We start from the raw sequence: 14,578 nt of genomic DNA, 5'->3' as shown, positions 1-14,578 counted from the left end.
CAGTGGCTTGGAGCTGCAGTCTTGGAACTGCACTTAACCTGATACATGTGAACTCCAATTATATTCCATCTACTTCTGACACAGATTGTACAATAAAGAGGTGATGAGACTATTAATTGACAATTTTTAATGCTTTTTGGAACATCTTAGGTGAACTTTCTTACATGAGTAAAGTACATTTTTATTATAATTAATTGAGAATAATAACATAAAACAAATTCTCAGTCAAAATATATAAATTTTTTGGTGGTACTGGGGTTCCTGGAAGCCCTTCTACCTCCTGGCTACACTCCCAGACCTATTTTTCATATTTTTATGTGGAAACAGGGTCTCTTAAGCCAGCGAGGCTGGCTTCAAACCTGCCCGTTCCTCCTGTCTCTGCCTCCCAAGCACGGGGATTACAAGTGTGCGCCACCACGCCTGGCCTCAGTCAAAATATTTTGATGATAGAAAATAAAATCAATGTATTATATTAATTTTCCATATATTATCTTATAACCAAGGAAAACAATCATTGGGCTTTTCTACAAGTTTCAAACTGAAAGCTTAACTAACCCCCTGTGAAGGCTAAAAATATATAAAGGCTTTGTACTCATGGAATAACATATTTTTAGTGTAGAGTTGCAGTTAAAATGACCACAATCTATGCCAGCTGCTCTCAAATCCCAGCTCCAAAATATATTAGCTACATAATATTGAATAATTTACCTTTTCTCTTTGCCTCAGTTACTTTATCTATACAAGAGGAGTAAATATAGTATAAACTTTATATAGAGTTGTGTGGATTAAATAATTGAACTATGTCTCATAGTAGAAACATTATAGATTAGCCAGTCTTATTATAAGTATCCAAAGTCTTAACATTGACAAGAGTTAAGCAGCCATGGACAAATAGTACAATATTTACAAGACAAAAGTGTGCACAAGGTTGTAACAGTCAATATTTTGTATTCTTATACTCATTATCAGTGTCTCTCATAAAAAGCTTGCTCAATTGAAATCTGGAATCCAGAGGGAAAGGAAAGATCCCTGATTCCAATCCAAATAAATCAATCAGGAATTAGGAAAAGGTCATGGGTCAGGACCACAATGTTTCGCCTTCAGCAGATACAGTGTTTAAAAGTTCCGATGGATGCATGTGACTTCTTAAAGGTAAATTAAAGATGACATCAGCTTCTCACAATATTAGCTCTTCTGAAAAGAAGAATGGTAATGTTTGGACAATCAAATAGCTATCTACACACTTTAAACAGATAGTATGACAGCTATTTCTTTCAAGGGAAATAAATGCATTACACACAGGAAATTATACTAGCAAATTAAGGTGACACCAGAAGCAAATAGGAACTACCCTCTAAATCCTTCCGCAAATTAAGTTCTATTTCTAGAAAAAGCAATAGTGATGAGCTGTTATCTTGAGCTTAAACATTACTTTAATTGATCTTAAGTAATTTACATATAAATTTCATAAAAATAATGATATTAACACTGGAATTACTAACAAAAAATCTAAGATGACATGAGACTGCTCATATAGTATTTCCTCTACAAAATAGATTTAATGACACCGTAAGTTTATTTTTTCAAGTAGATTAAAAAGAATATCAGACTGAAATTGTAGACATCTATCCAATGCCTTTGACAATTGAAAGACAACAGAAAACCAATGTGTTTTTACACAGTGAGTTGTTGGGATGAATACTATGTCACTCTAGATCCTTGGTGACAGTGTATTAGTAAAATTTTTAATTCAAACCTTACTTCATTCAGTAGTTACTGCATTAAGATTTAATTATTCTTTAGGGCTTAAACATGCTAAACTCATATATTGTGGTTTAGACAAGGCACGTGCTAAATTACTATAATAAAGTATATACTGTCTTGAAAGTTAACTTGTAAGAGAATGGTTAAAGTGTTTGACACTAGTATTTGTGAAAGAAATGAGGTGTGAACAGGCTTCATCAGAGGGAGAAATAAGAGATAAAGTGTGGTTTAAGTAGGATCCTGTGGGGAGTTCAGAAAATGAAATGATCTATCAAAACTTTTCAGAGCTTTTTAAAGTATTGGACAAATAAATACTAATATTTTTATTTATATATCAAGCAGTCATTGGTTATATTTTTGTCCTCATTCTGGTTTTTAATAGTCAAGGTGCCAATAATATTTTTTTAGACTTGCATTTCCATTTGTTTGAGAAAACAGTGGAAAATGCTGTAGCCTTGGAAGGCAGCTGCCAGTTTCACAAGTTTGAGATGGAAAGCACCAGGCCAAGCGCTTTCTCTGGATGAACCCTTACATGGTGCTGGGTGGATATAGTGCTGGTTTTTGGCTTGGGCAGGGGCTGAAGTAGGAAAGCACAAGTGAGTAGTGATGCCTGCTGGGAAAGATAATGGAGGCCATGTGCCTCTTAAGATCACCTCATATTATTGGCGACCATTTCTACTACCCAGTTTTATTGGGGCAAATTATATATTCTTTAGGGAGCCAAGTAGCTGCAAAGCCTCTTTCCATATGGCTCTGCTCTTCCATCCCTATGAAGAAGAAAATCCTCCACAGCTATCTTTGGGGGTGACAGGAGAGACACATTGGTGGATGAGTGTTGTATGCCATAGCAGTTTATGCAGAAGATGAAAGGTTGGTTCTCCTACCAGGCCTGCAAGATAAGTAGATTCTATAGCAAAGTTTGCTTCAGCATAGGAGTTTGTATACAACATGCTGGTGATATTTCTTAAAAAAATTTGTTTTTTTTTTTAATTTTTTCTTTAACGTCCACTGACCATCACAAAAACCCAGGAGACGCAACTACAAAGAGAAAAAAAAATCTAACAAAGATCTAAGGACTCAGCGCTACAGAGAAAACGTGGCACTGGACCTCTAAGTGTGTACAGGGGACATGAGGGCTGATCACACAGGGCATGGCTGTGGCTGTGGAGACAAAGGAGGGAGGTGGCAGTGGCCAGGTGTTTATGTTAACTGCTGCACAATGACAGAATTGAGCTGGTTGGCCTCCTTCAGGATCTGGCTTTCCTCAGTCAGCTCTTTGTTTGGGAAGATAGTTATGAGAACAAAACTGGTGGCAGCCATGGCTGGCCGGGCATCCATGATGAAGACTCAGATGTCACTGATCTTGTAGCTGTGGTTGAATTTCTGCACCAGCCTGCTGCCCTCTGCAAGCTAGATTTGGATGTTTGTGGAAGGTTCTGACTCATTGATTAAGATGGAGGAGTTGGCTTTGGCTTTGTTTACTGCTTGTTGGGCTGTAGAGCTGGTCATCAACACCTGGGGGGCCATGCTGCCCAGTTTTGGGCCCTCATCAGTGAAGGCTTTGAAGGCTTCCTTGAGCTTCATGAACTCCTCATCCCAATGGTCCTCCATATACAAGTTCACTTGGCCACCATGATCTAAACACTGAAGTTTCGCCGGCACCTCCCCTCTACAGATAGACTCCAGAAATTGGGCATTGGCTGGGTCTTGGTAGCTTCTAAGTTCACAATTGTCCAGGCTGAACTAACTTTTCCAAAGTTTAAGAACTACATGGACATCTTGGCTGGAATGCCACCTCTTTTTCCTGCCACATAGGCAGACTCTTTCTCTGGTGCTGCCCCAAGGTGGTAGCCGCAATCTGCAAATTGTCTTGGTTTACTGGTCTCTCCAGGGTTCTTGGCCACACTATGGCTTTGTGTTCTTTGGCACCTTTAAAGAGATCATCTGCAAAGTAATTGGGACTTTTCTTCTGAAGAGGGCCAACAATTTGCTGTTCACTTCCCTTGGAGCCCCCCCAGCATAAAATCTCTGGCCCTCATTCTCCTCTTTCTCCTCATCTTGGTCATGAATGAGGTCTCTAAAGGATATTTCCTATTATTACTGGGGCTTGTGCCTCTAGACACTAAAGTTGGAGTTGCCTGTGAAATGGTCACAGTGTCTTCATCCCCTCCATCCTCATAAAAGCTTGCTAATGCAATCTGTAGGTCCCAGCCCTCAGAAAGAAATGGGCCCATTCCTCCTTGGCATCCGTCACTGACACAAACTTCCTCAACGTGTCCTGTTACTCTGCTGCTATCTTTGACTCATGAACATTTCAAACCCTAGTCATTGATGATAAGAGACCTAGGGTAGGAAGTGTGAGATTAAGCAAGGTAATTTCTATAACTAGAGACAATCTGTATGAGGGTTGACAACTAAGGGCCATCAGCTGTGAAACCTCTCAGAGTTGGGCTAATGTACCCTTCTTCCAAAAGGTAGATGTAAGCCAAATATTATATCTCCCACCATATTTCAAAGTTTTCCAATAAATAACTTCTAGTTGTTTTGTTGTTGTTGTTGTTTCCTTTGTTTTTTTGTTTTGTTTTGTTTTTGGTGGTACTGGGGTTCCTGGAAACCCTTCTACCTCTGGGCTACACTCCCAGACACCTATTTTTTATATTTTTATTTTGAAACAGGTCTCTTAAGCCATCAAGGCTGGCTTCAAACCTGTGTGATCCTCCTGTCTGCGCCTCCCAAGCGCAGGGATTACAAGCATGCGCCACTATGCATGCCCGGCTAGTTTTTATTTTATTTTATTTTATTTTATTTTATTTTATTCATTTGGAAACAGGGTCTCACTAAGTTGCTGAAAGCCTCACCAAGTAGCTGAGGCTGGCTTCGAACCTGTGCGATCCTCCTGTCTCAGCCTCCCAAGCAGGGGAATTACAAGCGTGTGCCACCATGCCTGGCTTTTTTTTTTTTTTTTTTAACAGGGTCATGCTATATTGTTCAATCTGGCTTCAAACACCTAGGCTCAAGAAATCCTTTTGCCTCAGCCTTTTGAGTATTTGTGACTAAAGGTATGCTACTTTACACGCAGCTGAAGTTTTTGTGTTACCTCCAAATGGTATTGTATCTGTGGTTTTAGTTGTTGACTCCTCTGCTTGTTATTTGGGGAGCCTAGCTCAAGATCAGAACATCTTCTTCATTCCATCCTTTTAATTTATCACCATCTTACCAGCTCATGGATACTGATGTATAAAATTAGAATTCAGTCTGATATACACACTAGATACTTCAAAATATTCATCATATCCGATTTTTCAGGACTGTGGACCCACATCTCCCAGGATGAACAATCTCCTATCTCTACTTTTCTGTTGATACCCAGTCATGTTTTCTGATTGATAATACTATCATTTCATATCTAAGTAAATCTCACATGTGCTTTAAACTCAGGCATGCCTTACTCATTATGTCATTTCTGTCCACCGTATACATGATTTCAACATTTTTATTTTGTTTATATATTTATTTTAGATTGTATTGTAATTATAGCTTACAAATCAAAACTACACTAAGATTTTTATCTATGGAAATCATCAAGGATACAAACAATAATAAATGCTTTTGAGGACATATAGAAATAGAAACTATTACAAACTTTTGTTGGGATTCGTACAACTACTTTAGAAATCAGTGTGGAGGTTTTTTCAAGAGACTAGAAATAAAAACACCATATGACACAGCTATATTATTACTCAATGCCTTTTCAAAGAAAGAGAAGTGAGAACACTGTAGTGATGCCTGCACTCCCATGTTTATAATAGCACAACTCACAACTTCCAAATCATGAAATCAACCTAGGTGCCCATCTACAAATAAATGCATAGTAAAAATGTGGTACATCCACACAATAAAAAATTTACTCAACTATAAAGAACAAAATTATGTCTTTTTAGAAAAAAATGGATAGAACTAGAGAGCAATATACTGTGATATTATTTAGACTCAGAAAGTGAATGGCCATATTTTTTCTTACATATAAAATCTAGAAAGAATTTAGAGAAAATTGGGGACTTCAGATAAATAAGGGGGGATAATAGTAGAATAGTGAAAGAAGTTTTGTGGAGGGAAAAGAAACTTGATGAAGGAAACAGTTCAAATGATGCTTTGCTCACATATGAAGTTATCAGTAGCAATTTCAGTAATATGCATGGGGAGGGAGAGGGATCAGGGTAGGATTCAGAGAGAAACACACCAAGTGCTGTGTGGATGTATCTTTCTATCACTCCAAACCTCATTATGATGCTTAATTATAATGCCCTAATAAAAGTATATTAAACTAATTATGGCTTACATGTTTGACTGCTTTTCCACACTGTGAGATCTTTAAAATGATTTATTTTGTCTACTGGTTTCAAACAGCTAGTAAGGTATCTGAATTGACTCTTAAAGACCTATAGGATTCATGTTGAAAAATATTTGAATACATCCATCACAATAATTCAATCTTTAAAAGGACAAAGAAAAAATAATAGGCTTTCTCTAAATGGATTTTTTTCACTAGATGTAAATGCTACATCTATATATAAATGGTTAACTTGATTAATGAACATGATAATGCCTCCAAGATTTTATGGTCCCTGTTAGCTCTGAAATTCAATAATACAATAAATTTATGTATTAGTAGAGTCAAAGAAAAAAACACAATAAAATAGTTCTCTTTTTAAAAAAGAACCTAGATTCTTCTCCAAATAGTAACTCTACATCTAGCCTTTAATTATGATGTCATTTAGTATAGAACTCTGATAGTATAACATTTGGTAGTGCTTTTTGGCTCATTGCTTTTTGTTTCATGTGCACATATCAACAGAAACTCTAATTTCTACATATTTTCTATAATAATCTTGATAGCAAACATAATACACCATAATACATATATAGACCACCCTTTCATTTAACAGGTACAGATTTAGAATTTAGTTTAATTTTTCACCATACTGCCCCATGCTACAAGATATATTTTTGTTCTTCAAGACATAGTAGAAAAATAAAACAGTATAAATGAGCAAACATGTCTAATATGTATTTAATATTTTATAAATTATAATTTAAAATGAGACATGTAAAGGACTTGAGAGCAGTGGGAGCTGGGAAACAACTTTGTATGTATTAATTGCATAGAATATAATAATTGATTTTCTAGGTACTTACTCTTTTTTTGACATCACAGAAAATAAGAGGTAGTTAGCTTAAAATATTTTTCTAATAAAATCATTGAGATTCAGAAATAGCTGTCTTTACACCTACTAATCTACTGGTAGAATTTTAGTGAAAACCAGGTATTCTTAGGCTGAAACCCCAAAACATAGAGAAAGGCATCTTAAGGTACACAATTCATATTTCACATGAATTTCTAGTTTTTTCTTTTTACTATTATCTTCACAGAGAGCTCTGGGTCTCTAAAATCACTAATCAATTGATAATATGGGTATAGTAAAAATGGAGTAAGATGTGAATATTTTCAAGATCAACAGGTAAAGTTATCATGTAGACAGTAAGTCTTCTGCAACAGTGTAAAATTATGTCTCATGTTACCACAGGACTTCTGTAAGAAATCAGGACAAGTAACAGAAAAATTAAAATAAAAAATTTAAATTAGAAGTAGATTTTAATTTCCATTTTTTTCAGAAAAAAATAAATATTTTGGACCTTTTCTAGTAAAAAATTTTATAGGCCAAATTATTTTATTTTTAACAGAATATATATAAACATAGAGCAGAGAATATAACAGATGCTCAGATGTAGTGGCTGTATGAAAGCTAACAGCAAAGCATTAACATTATCTAAACCCACCTGCAACTACTTTGCATTTATATAGCACTGAATATATTTGAAAAACATATTTTTGCCATTACTGAAGTAAGCCACCACTGCAAACCTTCTCATTCTGCAAATGAATAATAAAATGTCACACAAAGGAACTAATATCATTGAATTTTGGATGAAGAAGAATTAAGTGTTTTATCTGGTTCAACATTCTTATTTTATGTATGAAACAAATGAGTGTCTGAGTGGATCGTTCATTTTCTCAAGGTCACAGTGCCACTCAAGGATAGAGTTTAACCTAAAAGCAGTGAGTGCCTTTGAAAGCTAGCTCAGATATTTCACAGTAACCATTGGCTTTATAGGCATGCAGTGCAGACTTTGAATATCTATCAAATTATTGATTCTCAAAAGCTTAGCAAAGAGTACACACTTAAAAAAGTGTTGAATAAATAAATTTCAATCTTGTCTTCCTTGTTTCCAGAACTCTTGCTTACATTTGCTCACAGTTTCAGAACCATAAGAATTATTTATCAGAATATTCTGCTCTACCATTTCCATTCTCTCCTTAAAATGGCAATTGCAGTGGCAAAGGCTAACTCAAATATATTATTTATAATGGTTATTATACATTTTTAAATATACAAAAGGTTGTCTTTGTTAGTCATGAGTGAGTAATGATGAATACTCAAGGCTGGACCAGCTGCATTTGGTCCTCAGCAAGTCGGACAAAGGAGATAACAGTAGAAAAGGTTACAAGTGAGTCAGAGATATTTAAGGATATTCAACAATGACTCTTTGGACAGAAAATCAATAAGGAAACAGCATATTTGTAGAAAACTGTAGACCTAAAAGGCTTATCACGTATCTACAGAACTTTGCAACCAATAACACAGAAATTCACATTCTACTCAAGTGTATGTTGGACCACAAAACAAATTTAAGGTTAAAAACAGCTTAACACATTTAAGATTAAGACAATCTGAAGTATCTTTTCTGGTTGCAGTAGTATAAAATAAGAAATTAATCTCAGAAGGAATCTTGAAAATTTTGCAAATATGTAAAAATTAAATAGTATACTACTAAAAACTAATGTGTCAAATAAATAATTTAAAAAAATTAAACTTTCTTGGGACAAAAGAAAATAAAGTCATAACAGCAAAATTTCTTCTATATAGCAATAGTGATTCTAATAACAAGTCTTATAGCAATGTACATCTATATCAAGAAAAAAATTTTCAAAAGGAACCTAATTTCATCCCTCAAGGAAACAGAAAAAAGAATGAGCTTCATCTCAAATTTTGAAAAAAAATGAATTAATACAAATTAGAGCATAAATAAATAATATAGAAACTAGAAAAAAAAATTTTTGTGGTACTGAGGATGGAACCCAGGGGTTTTCTACCTCTGGGCCACAAACCTAGGCCTATTTTATATTTTATTTGGAAACAGGTTTTCACTAAGTTGCTGAGAGCCTCACTAAGTAGCTGAGGCTGGCTTCGAACTTGGGCGATCCCCGTGTCTCAGCCTCCCAAGAGCTGGGATTACAAGCATGTGCCACCACGCCCGGCAGTTAATACAATCTTAAACCAAGCATGGTGTCTCAAAATAGTAATCTCAGCACTAGGGAGGATAAGACAGAAAGATCACAAATTGAAAATTAGCCTCAACAATATAGCAAAGACTCTCGCCAACCCAGTGAGACCCTGTTTCAAAATAAAAAAAAAAAAAGACTTAAAAAAAGGACTGGAGCGAGCCCAGAGGTGGAATTCTTACAGACTAAATCTCCAGAAACACACACACACACACACACACACACACACACACACACACAATTCTACTGATATATTTCCTTTATAAATATATTTTTATTGGTGTATTGTAGTCTCACATTATAATGTAGTTCAGAGTGATAAGGACATACATATACACAGAACTGCTGAATTTCCCCTGGTTCCTTACCCACTCTCTCTTCTTCCCATACTTATGTTGAGATTGGCACTGATAATTCCACATTTATACATCTTATCAATGGAAGTGTTTTCTTTATTAATTCTTTCCTCCTCACCACCACCTTCTCCTAGACTGCCTCTATCCCTTCACTAAGGTTTATTTATATTCAGATTTCAATGCCTTTGGAAAGATTCCTAGGGGTGGTATACCTACATCATATGGTAGATCCACTTCTGAACAATCTCCACACTGATCTTCATAGATACTGTGATAATTTGAAATTTCACCTAGAATGTGGAAAAATTGCTATTTCCTTACATTATTGTTGTTTGTATTCTTGATGACTAGCATTTAATTGGAGTTGGGTGGAATCCCAGTATTGTTTTGATTTGCATCTTCCTAATTGATAACAATGCTGAACACTTTGTTATATATTTATTGTCATTTTGTACTTCTTTTTGTGGAGTATCCATATAGTTAAATTGTCCATTAGTGTGTGTGTGTGTGTGTGTGTGTGTGTGTGTGTGTGTGTTACTGGGAATTCAACCTGGAGGCATGTTACCTACAAGCTATATCCCTAACCCTATATTTTTATTATTTATTTATAAACAGGTTCTCATGAAGTTGCAGAGGGCCTCACATGTTGATGAGGCTGGTCTCCATCCTATGATCCTCCTGTCTCAGTCTTCCAAGTACTGGATCTACAAGTGTGTGCCACCACACCTGGCTAAATTGCCATTTCTTGAGTGTAAAAAATGATGCAAAATTTGTATGAGATAAAAAGAAACAAATATCTAAAATATTTTGGAGAAGAAAGTAGGAGGCAATGAACTTCCTAAATTTCAAAGCATATTACAAGTATAGAGTAATAAAACAATACATTACTAGCATAAAATGACTGAATAGACCAATGGAACACTCTAGAGCTGAGAAACTCAGATGTATAAAGTTTACTTATCTTTGTCAGAGTGTCAAGAGTACACAATAGGGAAAAGATAATTTCTTTAATGCACCGTACTATTGGAAATAGAATATCTACATACAAAAGGACAAAATTAGACTCTTGTTTTACATTATACAAAAATTAGCTCAAAATGGATTGAAGACTTCACTGTAAATCCTAAAACTGTTAAGCTCCTAGAATAAAAAGAAAAAAATCCTCCTTGACACTGGTCTTCGCAATAAAGTTTGTGGATACAAAGGCTATAAACCATGCAACAAATATAAAACAAGCAGGTGGAATGACATAAAATTAAAGTGCTTCTTCACAGAAAAGTAAATAATAAACAAACTGAAAAGATCACCAATGGGAAAGGAGAAAATACTGTAAGCCATATACATGAAATATATAAGGACAAAACCAAACACATTAGCAAAAAGAAATGTCTGATTAAAATGGAGAAAGTAGATAGTTTTTCTTTATTGTAGTAAAATTGGATATTATGAACTCTCTTTGTTATTGATGTATTGTAATACATCATGATAAAGTTCTAAGTGACGGAAGCATACATGTACATAGCATGCAGTATGCCTTCCCTCAGCTCCCACCTGACTCCCTCACCCTGCCTGTGGAGGATATTGTAATTATCACTGATACATTTGTGTGTGTGCATCATGTAGACTGAAGTGTTTCCTCCATTGAGTCCCCTTTCCTCCTCCCACCCCCCTCCTACAGGTCCCCTCCCTTATTCCCCTAAGGTTTCTCCTTTTCTTCTTCTTTGTTTGGGTTCCCTCCTGTCTCCCAATTTCTTTCAACAGAAATAATTATGGACAATATGTGGCTGAAAACCTGTTCAATATCACCAATGACAAAGAAAATGCAAATCAAAGCTACAATAAAATACCACTTTACACCTAATCTGATTTGAAGAAAAAAAAACAAGAATTATTAATGATGTTAAAGGATGAAAAAGGGACTTCTATATGTGTTTGGTGGGTATGTAAATTGGCAATCTATTATATCCTTGAACATATAGCAAAGATATGGCAAGTTATTGCAGAGCTTTATGCAGAGGAATACCAAGGGACATGAGCTTGCTGTCACTGAGGCACAAGACAGGAGGATCAGATATTTGAGGCCAGTGCATGGTACTTAGCAAGAACCTGTTTCAAAAATAAAAAAAATAAAGAGTTAATTGGGTTACATCTGTAATCCCACTACTTTGGAGACTCAGATAGGAGGACCTCAGTTTCAAGACTAGCCTCATCAATTTAGCAAGACTTTCCTTCAAAACAAAACAACAATTAAATTAAATTAAATTAAAAGGACTGAGGTATAGCTTGGAGGTAGAACATCCCTGGGCTCAAATACCAGTACCATACCAAAAATAAAGTAAAATTTAAAAATAAATAAAATAAGAAGACCTGAAGATGTAGCTAAGAGGTAGAAAACATCTGAGTTCAATCTTATAGAAGAGATTTAAAAAGAAGAAAAAAGAAAAAGAGGGGGAAAGACAGAGAGAGAGAGAGAGAGAGAGAGAGAGAGAGAGAGAGAGAGAGAAAAGAAGAAGAAGAAGAAGAAGAAGAAGAAGAAGAAGAAGAAGGAGGAGGAGGAGGAGGAGGAGGAGGAGGAGGAGGAGGAGGAGGAGGAGGAGAAGAAAAAATAAAGAGAGAGAGAGAGAGAGTATGTCAAAGCCTGGCACAGAGGAACTGTCATTTTGGTAACTACTAGGGCACTCCAACTGTAGTAGACATTTAGTTCAGAAAGAGTGGCAATTTGGAAGATACAATGAGTATGTATAATTCTGTGTATGTATGCATCCATGCATGCCATAAAGCATATAAAATTATGTAAAAGTATAGATCTCAAATAACAAATCTCAAAATGTAATCATTCAAGATATTTACAACTTTCTTCCAAGTACTCCTATAATTCTGTGGTCAGCTTCTGATAAAACTGACTTTTTGGAAATGATGCTTCTAAAATTTGATGTAGTCCAAGAGAGAGAATCTGGTACCTCCCATTCTAGGCTGACTTGGTTATTGACTTTTCCAAGAGAGCTCTTTGATAAGAAAGAACAAATGGCTTCTAAATTGTCATCTAATAAACTCACTCTCCCTGTTTGCTAATTTGAGGGCACAGATGACTCATGGCCCTGATCCCTGTCCCGTTCATTGTGAAGCAGAAGTATGCATTGGAAAGTAACAAGGCCAAAGCCATTATATAAAGTACCGTTTGCCATTTGAAAATAAATGTGAGGTTCTCATTAAGCATGATTTCAGGGGTGAGAGTACAGGAGAAGTCTATGGTTAGAATAAAAGTGAGAGCAATTCTGTGCCTACCCACTGTATACTAGGCCATCTGTCCCCTTTGGGAAATAGGCTATGATTGCAAAGACTCCAAATTAGTATTATAATATTTATTATAGCCTAGTTTGCAGTAATTTTATTTGGCTTGCAGAAACCAAGTTATGGGCAGTTGTGCCTACCATCAGTAAAAACTTAATGAGGATAAAATTGATCTCATCAATTCTGTGTCACTACTTAGCTTACCATATTCAAAACCTGCTGTTGATTTAACTTTCCTGTTCTGGAAAGGCCAAATGTGATGTCTGTTTTCCTTTCAGTCTTTGAAAATTGGCAGATCACAACCAAAATAAAGAGAGCAACATAGGAATGTTACCTGAACTAGTGGTGGGCATTTAGCCCAGATAACTGTTGAGAAAGTATAAAATATGTCCAGAGACTACTACTATCTTTTAAGATCTGTTATTTGTCTTTTTCTTTGGTATAAAACAAAAAAAAATTATTTAACTGAGAACATTGTTATACTGCTAAATCATCCCGTTTCATTTTTAACCTTAGCTTCACAACATTTAGCCAAGAAGAAAAATGAAGAAAAAAATAAATAGTACATCTCCTTTTGATGGTTTCCATTTTCTTCTTATTTTTTTTTTTTTTTGTGGTATGGAGATAGAAGCCAGGGAATTTCCATGTTCAGGCTAAACCCCAGATCTATTTTATTTTTTAATTGGAGACAGGATATCACTAAGTTGCAGAGCGCCTAAATATGTTGCTGAGGTTAGCTTGGAACCTGCAATCCATCTGTTTCAGCCTCCCCAGTACTAGGATTAGAAGCCTGCTGCACCACCACACCAAGCACCTTGTTTTTTGTTATTGTTGTTGTTTTGTTTTGTTGTTTTTTTGTTTGTTTATTTGTTTTGTAGCACTGGGAATTGTATCTTTGGGCATTCTATCTGACCTACATCCATAGTCATGTTCTATTTTATATATTTTATTTTTGAAACAGGATCTCTCTAAGATGCTAAGGGCCTTGATAAGTTGCTGATGCTGGTCCCAAACCTATGATCCTTCTGTCTCAGCCTCCCAAGTACTATAATTAAAAGCCTGTGTCTGGCTTCCTTCCTTTTCTTCTTAATACCTAAAATGTAAATATACTGATTGAAGTCTATATTAGTGATGTGACCTTAGAAAAAGAAGCCTCACTAAGAAGGATATTGTTTTCTCGGAACATTTTCCAGGCTGGTTAACCTCCAAACTTATTTCATGCAAAGTAAATACACTTCTGCTTTAATTCACTATTAGTTGAAAACATACTACTCTCAGTCAACACTAATTGTTAAGTACCACTGGCCAGCAGACAGCAAGGAAAGAGTGACAGAAAGACAGGTAAAGTCTGAAATGATCCCCTCATGATTTTTTTTTCCTAAAATTTGATACATAAGATGGAAAAGATGATCATTTGTCTGTAGTGGAATCTGCAACAAGCTGCACCAAGACACATGATATTATCCCTGTCTCTGGGGCTGGTTAATGCAGAATCCTAAAATAAGCATCAACAGACTCTTAATGCACTGGGGACCACACGACATTTTGACCTCTCACATAGCCTTGGATCCTGAGTGGTCCAATTTGATGACTACTAACAGTATTACAATTCCTGGAGTCTTGGGAAGTGTGTTACATTCTAAAGGTCTTCACTAACATGTATATTGTTACAGTGAATCCCCAATTACAGGACTTTATCTCAGAATACCAGGAATAGTTTTACCTGTTTTATTTTATTTCCATGGCCTTCTCCACTTTTTCATTA

The 14,578-nt window shown here is 35.7% G+C and overlaps 1 pseudogene across 1 annotated transcript in view; it reads right to left on the bottom strand.

Annotated features, from left to right (window-relative positions):
• Positions 1-2,964: 2,964 nt before the first annotated feature.
• LOC308259453 (NSFL1 cofactor p47-like) overlaps positions 2,965-14,578 on the bottom strand; it is an 86,682-nt pseudogene continuing 75,068 nt past the window's right edge. Inside the window, exon 3 of the transcript in view lies at positions 2,965-4,042. The product of the transcript in view is annotated as an NSFL1 cofactor p47-like (transcript). The remainder of the gene's footprint in view (positions 4,043-14,578) is intronic.

The sequence above is a fragment of the Muscardinus avellanarius genome (assembly GCF_963383645.1).
Source record: "Muscardinus avellanarius genome assembly, chromosome: 1".
Lineage (NCBI taxonomy): Eukaryota > Metazoa > Chordata > Mammalia > Rodentia > Gliridae > Muscardinus > Muscardinus avellanarius.
The sequence above is the reverse complement of the archived record's forward strand: the minus strand, read 5'-3'. Positions and strand labels throughout refer to the sequence as shown.